Source organism: Anoplophora glabripennis, unplaced genomic scaffold (genome assembly GCF_000390285.2).
Source record: "Anoplophora glabripennis isolate ALB-LARVAE unplaced genomic scaffold, Agla_2.0 scaffold103, whole genome shotgun sequence".
Classification (NCBI taxonomy): Eukaryota; Metazoa; Arthropoda; class Insecta; order Coleoptera; family Cerambycidae; genus Anoplophora; species Anoplophora glabripennis.
The window spans coordinates 426053-433397 of record NW_019416259.1 but is presented as its reverse complement, the minus strand read 5'-3'; the positions used below and the strand labels follow the sequence as shown (position 1 = coordinate 433397).

At 35.1% G+C, this 7345-nt stretch overlaps 1 non-coding gene across 1 annotated transcript; it reads right to left on the bottom strand.

Moving 5' to 3' along the window:
• Positions 1–4030: 4030 nt before the first annotated feature.
• On the bottom strand, positions 4031–4114 carry Trnal-uaa. The gene has a single exon. It is a non-coding gene; the product is annotated as a tRNA-Leu (tRNA).
• Between the last annotated feature and the right edge of the window lie 3231 nt (positions 4115–7345).

The window sequence follows — 7345 nt, the reverse complement described above, 5'->3', positions numbered from 1 at the left end:
ATAAAATTCTATTAACTTATTTCGAAGCATTTTGGAGATACTGTAATAAAATTGTGTCTTAATGGCCCCCTTTAAAGGGGCGTAGCGCCACATGGGGGCGTTTTATTACATATGTCGATATTAACTTTTTTGCTCAAAATTATATTCTCTATCATCTGTGTTTGGCACACCGGAAATGAAACACCCTGTATAATATAATATATAATATGTGGAAGCTACCTTAACAAAAGAACAAGAAATTATAAAGGACCCCACACGGTGTTTATGAAAATGTGGGCTCGGTCAAATTGGCTGAAATTGTAGTAAGTTGTTGGTTTTGTGTTATTGACCAAATGTCTCCTATATTGCAATAAAAACAGTAGGTAAGTTTTGTGAAATGTTTATAGAAAGAATTAATCGGATCACTTCGAAAAATTGCTAATTAACATTTTTGACAAACTAGCCACATTGGCCTTTGGCAACAGTAGTTTGTAGATTGCATTCATACATCTTTCAGTTAAGTGCAGTCGAGACTGTTGGTCAATAACATAAAACCAATAACTTACCACAATTTCAGCCAATTTGGCGGAGCCCACATTTTTATAAAAACTGTGCGGGGTTCTTTAGTAAACGTACCTGAAAAGAGCAATAATCATTGTTAATTGGTCTAAAAAATAAAGTTTTACTTTCTTGTTGTTACTCTTGAAAACAAAATATAATGACGAATTCAATAAAAAAAAAAAACAGTGAAAAACCTTCGTTGGCAATAAATAACACTAATAAAATGGATATGCATATCGAGAGAAATTTGCAAACCTGTAACGATATTACCTAAATTAGATTAAACAAAAGAAAACAGTTGGTGCAGAAAAAAAAAGGACCATCCATTATATTTTGATAAGGTAAATTCTATTTTGGGTGATAAAGATAAGATTAATTTCCCATATTAGGAAACGAATAAAAAAATAATGTCTCTTCAAAATACCCTTTATAAAACACAACCCGGTAAATGAAGTTTTATAGCAGCATCACAATTTCCAATAAAGACTAAAGATATCAATCTTAATTTTGAAAACGTTCAAATGCCTTCATGTTGCAATCCAGTAGAGTACACCACACTAGACTCTAAGACAAAGGGTAATTTATCTCTGGCTTGGCTTACAATTCACGTTGCCTTAAAAGGTAAATGTTAATATAACTGTACATGGTTCGTGGTTATATTGGCGTATCGAAAATCTATTTGCAGAGATTAAGATATAACGGAAGATCTGGGGAGTTTCAAACATTTTTATTACACATTGTATCCGAGTCGATGGCGTCGTGTCAGTCAACAAACGTTTAAATCAATTTCTAACTCATAAATCACGTGTACCGAGAATTCAATATAGTTACATCGAGATATATCCGCACATAAAGATAACTTTGCTAAAGACATGACAATAAAAATGGTCGTAAATAAAACACCGCTCTGCGCTTTGCTCTTGTAAGGGTCCTGCAAAGCTGCATTTTGCTACCGACTTTTGCCTTATTTAGAGGCTATTACATTATGTACTTAGTTATCGATATATCTCCGATGTCTTTCTAATGCAACATTAGTAATATATTATAAAATAGTATAGATATGTTTATACGATATAGCGTTCTTACTGTATTTGGCGTGTGTTGATATTATTATTTAAATAAACCTCTATAAACAACTTTAACACTGAACTGAATTTTGAAATTATAGTAACGTATAAACATATCTGGTAAACGCAATATAAATTACAGTTTTACAGTGATAATGATTTGATCCATCACAATGTACAACACATTCATTAATGAATGTAGGCATGCTTGTGATGAAATGAGCTCATCTTAGACTGTCTACAACTGAGAAAGAAATGTCATCAAAGTCAAAGGTGTTGTGCTAAATTTGAAAATCTCCTACCCGATAATCCGCACATAATTTTGGTAGGGAAAAACCCAAGCATCTTTGGTGGTCATTGCATGAGATTGATTTCATCATGCCCAAGATGATTCAGTGTTAGTCTTGGCACATTCAATAGAGTAAGACAGCAATTTCCAGAATATCTCGACTGTAACATTGGGTGCTGATATACCTGTAATGTAAACTGGAAGAGAATATAAACAGTGTAAAGGACATGCCACAGCGAAGTATGGATCACTTTATTTTTTATCACGCCTATCACACTCAATCGACCACCATAAAAGCTTGAACTAAGGCAGGACTTGTTTCCTTATAGTAAGAAGGCGTCTTTTCACTTTATCATAACTGTTCAGCGTTACATGCAAGAAATTATTAATCTTCATGATACTCCAGTTTGTGATGCTCTCAAATCAAGTTTTTTTAACAAGATAATGTCCAATAAGCAAGAATCAAAATCAACTGCAATTAATCTTCTGCCATAAGTACCATCATTTTCAATATTTATCAAAAATTATTGACATAAAATCACAAGCATTAAGTTTCTAGACCGTTTATAGTCAAACACTTTATACAAAGTGAAATTCTACGTGGTTGCTTTTACTGATACAGTGCATATTCTTCATACAATTACCTATTTATAAAATTTGAAAAGTTTCTAATGTTGGAGATAATTTACTTTTTCTAATTAATTTCGTGATCGCCTACAGTAGAATGCACTATTCATAAATACCAAAATATGTTCGAAGAATCATCATGAAACATAGATGTAAGCTATTTTTTCCATAATATATACTTCAGTTATGTTACTTGGAGGAGATCTGAATCATTCAGTTGAATATTTTCCTTTCAAATAAAGGCCTTACTGCTTAGAGCTTGTTTATACCTCGTAGGATCTCTGCCGCAAACTTAGATAGAAGGCCTTGGATAGGTCAGCTGCTAGATAGGCATCGAGCAATGCGCTGGCAAAAATTTTCAACAAAGTTTTGAATTGAGAAAATGAGTTTTATTGATAATATGTTATTAACAATCGTTAAGTTCAATACGGTTGATTAAATGTACACAGTACAATGAGCATTAAAATGTGAAATGGTACTGAGTACTAACGCTGAGTGAGCAATTTCTCACTCAACGGTACTAAGTACCTGGTTTCTGTCCTGGTTGATTACTTTCTTCTTAAGGAACTTTGTTGTAGGCTTGAAAAATTTTGAGCGGGTTGGTGTGTTGAGTGAGATCCTCGCAGATAACTTGGTTGGTGACTTGGTTAATAAATAAGGTCAGCCCTGAGGTATCGAAAGGCTATTATTAAACTTGATCTTGGATTTTGTACTCATACTGGCCAGGAATTTCTCTTAGTTAGTGAATTGCAAGATACCAGAGTGGATGATCGACGATTCGTTTTAGGTTTGGATTTTTTACTTCCCAGCATTTTTCCGATCTGCTCGACTTGTGGTATCTGGGCTGTTGTTCGGTGTGGTAGTGTATATTTGCCCTGCCTCATTTCGAATTTCGATCTATTTATTTCCAAAAATTCGAAATTGAAGAGATTTCCCTGTACATCCCATGCGTCGTCATCGGTCACTCTGCCACTAAAATCGCACTCCATCAGAGCCACCTACTAAGCGTTCGGAAACTTAGGGGATGGTTTCATCGGAAATTTAATCAATTTAGATTTCGATTTCCGCTACGCATCTTCTACTTCATGGCTATGCTCAGGTAGATACCCTTGAGCATCCGCAACTAATTTTAGTGGGTTTCCCTGGTGTAGTTTGCAGACGACTTCGTTGCTCAGATTTGAAAGTGGAGCGAAATTTTAAGTGGAGCGGGACTTGGAATATGACAATTTCAAACATGATCCGTTGTTGAAGATGCTCATAATTCAATCATGGTGTTTTGGTTTTTACTGACAAATTGTACATTTTATGAAAATAATTAAAAAATTATGAAAATTTCTATTGGAAGTGGTAGGTATATCCAAATTTCCAAAGGATAGATTAAGGTAAGTTATTTTTCTCCAATGTCAGATATCCTTGAACATAAAGTTTTTTAATCTTTAAAATACAACGACGACGTAGGTGGTTTAAAATAAAGATATGTTTCACTTAAAACAATTTTTAAAAAGTTTGTCAGGTGTGGGGTTCGAACCCACGCTCCCTTTCGAGAACCAGAGCTTAAATCTGGCGCCTTAGACCGCTCGGCCAACCTGACTTTAAAAGAGTTCCTTTAATGTACTATTTCAGTGATGTTTATTACACCACATTGCACCATTTTTTGCAATATAGTGCAATAGATTATAATATTTTGCCGATATTATTTATGTAAAGATAAAATATATTATCTGATGCAATACTCAAATTTGGAGTGAAATACTGTTGATTAATTTCATCATCTAAACTTTTAAATCAGTTAAATTTGAAAATGTTGATATTGTATTTGTACGCCCTTTGAAGGTTTATTTAACACTACAGTCTATTAAAGTAGTTGAATACTTTATTTGACTTTATTTATATCGCAGCCTTATCAAAATATAATGTTCCATTACAAATGCTCAGCACAGTTTCGTGTGAACTTTATACAGAAATCTTCGTGTTTTTCGGATAAATCAGTAGTTCTTAAAACTTGACACAAAAATATGTATTAATGCATTGAAATTTAGAGTTTGTTCTCTGTGAGTATTAAAGGCGTGACTTATCAAGTTAAAAAAAGATTTTGCAATAATATAGTGATGAACAATAGAACAACTTAAAATAGAAAAGTAGTTGTGCAAAGTAATACACGAAAACGACAACAAAGATAAGATAAAACGGTACTTTATATTTGATAGCAATGTATAACATCATGTTTATAGTCGTTTCCAAGAAAGTGTCACGGAATAGCGTTTTTCCGACCTCTAATATGGAGAAGACTGACATTTATACAAGATTCTCGGTATGTGCCTGCGGTGTAGGGACTCGTCTCCTGCTCGCTTGCAACGAGGCAAACATACCAACCTCGGAGTTAGAGTGCGTCGCGTTTGTCGGTCTTCCCCCATCGGTGTCTATGGGGTAGGGGTAAGACAGGTTTTGAGGCTTTCAAATGAGCTTTTTTACACTAAAATGCTTCGTAGACACTTCGAGTACATGTCTAGTGTATATATCACTTTCTTTGCAAGCTTGGTTTTGCCTAAGCACTGTTTATTAGACTGCCTAGAGTTTTGAAAGTTTTTTGGGGCTTGATTTGTGAGGCCTCCTTAGAGTATCTGTTTAGAAGCTACTTAGAGCTTGTTGTACTCCATGAGGTTTTCGCTGTAGGCTGACAGACTCCTGGGCGGTTTGGGCTCTAGATATAGGCTCGTATATACGTTTTTTTTAAAGTTATGAATATTTATACATTTTATTTATTTACTGAAAATTTGCTATTAATAAGTATTTGATGTATGATCTGCAAAACAAAGCAAAACTAAAAATTACTACAGTTTCAGTCTCTTGTTAACAAGTTGTAAGCTTGCTCGTCTTGGATGGGTTGTCTCCGAAATTCGAAACTGAGATGGTCTTCTACTGTAGTTTAGGTGATTAGGTTAGGTTACTAAAAATTTGGAACATACTGCAATACTAGCTAAGTATCAGTCCCTAATTAACAAGATGTAAGGTACCAGGGTCAACGTTCGAACAGCTCCTATGATAAGTCCACAGATAATCTGCAACAGTCTTCGCCGTCGATCTGGACATCCGGTCTTTCCGGATTTTGCCCATCTTTGGATCCTGCTCGATTGTTGACTTATGGGTGGATAAGGTAGTTTATAATCATCTAGGTTTCCTAGTTCGAATTTCGTAATAATACGGAGATACCGAAATTCGAAACTGAGATGATTTATCTTTTATTGTGGTTTTGGTGATTAGGGACGGCTAGAAGCTTTGTAAACGGTTTCTTGGGAAATGTTCAAAACATCGGTGAAAAGGACCCCGCAATAATCTTATGGAAATTGGGTTTCTGTCAAATTGTCTGAATTTTTGATATGTTGTAGATTTTGTCATCCTGAACAAAAATCTCCATGGGCACAAAGTGCCAAAATGAACATTTTGGCAGCTACGGAGCTGCCAAAGCTCCCCTGACCCGTTGCAAAACTATTCATTTTCAATACTATTTACAGATGTCAAAAGCATATTTTAATTATTCTAATATATAGGGTAATGTTTTTGAGGTCACTGGATTCAACCCTCATGTCAGATTGGACAAATTGACCGTTGACAGCTGTCAATACACTGTCAACGAAGAATAGAAAAGTAAATATTCTCTTTTCACATTGAGAGTTTGGGCTTTTGAGGGAGCTGAATTCAATTCTCATGCCAGATTGGCAAAATTGACAGTTGACAGCTGTCAATTGACTGTCAACGAGGAATATAAAAGTAAATATCCTCTTTTTACATTGAGAGTTTATGTTGGCCAACTCGCTAAATTCAATTCTTTTTAGAATTGGAGAAAATGGTAGTTGACAAACTCCCAATAACAAAAGATAATATTTTCTTCTTTATTCTACTTTGACAGTGAATTGACAGCTGTCAACTGTCAATTTTTCCAATCTGGCATGAGAATTGAATTCAGCGACCTCAAGAACCCAAACTCTCAATGTCAACAGAGAATATTTACTTCTCTATTCTTCGTTGACAGTGAATTGACAGCTGTCAACTGTCAATTTTTCCAATCTGAGATTAGAATTGAATTCAGCTCCCTCAAAAGCCCAAACTCTCAATGTGAAAAGAGGATATTTACTTTTATATTCCTCGTTGACAGTCAATTGACAGCTGTCAACTGTCAATTTTGCCAATCTGGCATGAGAATTGAATTCAGCTCCCTCAAAAGCCCAAACTCTCAATGTGAAAAGAGAATATTTACTTTTCTATTCTTCGTTGACAGTGTATTGACAGCTGTCAACGGTCAATTTGTCCAATCTGACATGAGGGTTGAATCCAGTGACCTCAAAAACATTACCCTATATATTAGAATAATTAAAATATGCTTTTGACATCTGTAAATAGTATTGAAAATGAATAGTTTTGCAACGGGTCAGGGGAGCTTTGGCAGCTCCGTAGCTGCCAAAATGTTCATTTTGGCACTTTGTGCCCATGGAGACTTTTGTTCAGGATGACAAAATCTACAACATCTCAAAAATTCAGACAATTTGACAGAAACCCAATTTCCATAAGATTATTGCGGGGTCCTTTCGTTTTTCCACACTTTTTGCTTTATACAGGGTCGTCTGGGTTGCCTTGAACATGGGTACCTTCTTGCACTGGGGTTGGCATCGGGTAGATGAGTAGGAGACGATTTCGTAGGTTAGATTCGAAAGTGGAGGGAATTTTTGGAATCTCTCAAAACTTGGTGTATGACAAAAGGAATCAAAATGGTTAACAACGGATTATCTCATAAGGCATTAAATGCTGATAGTGTCATCTTGGTTAA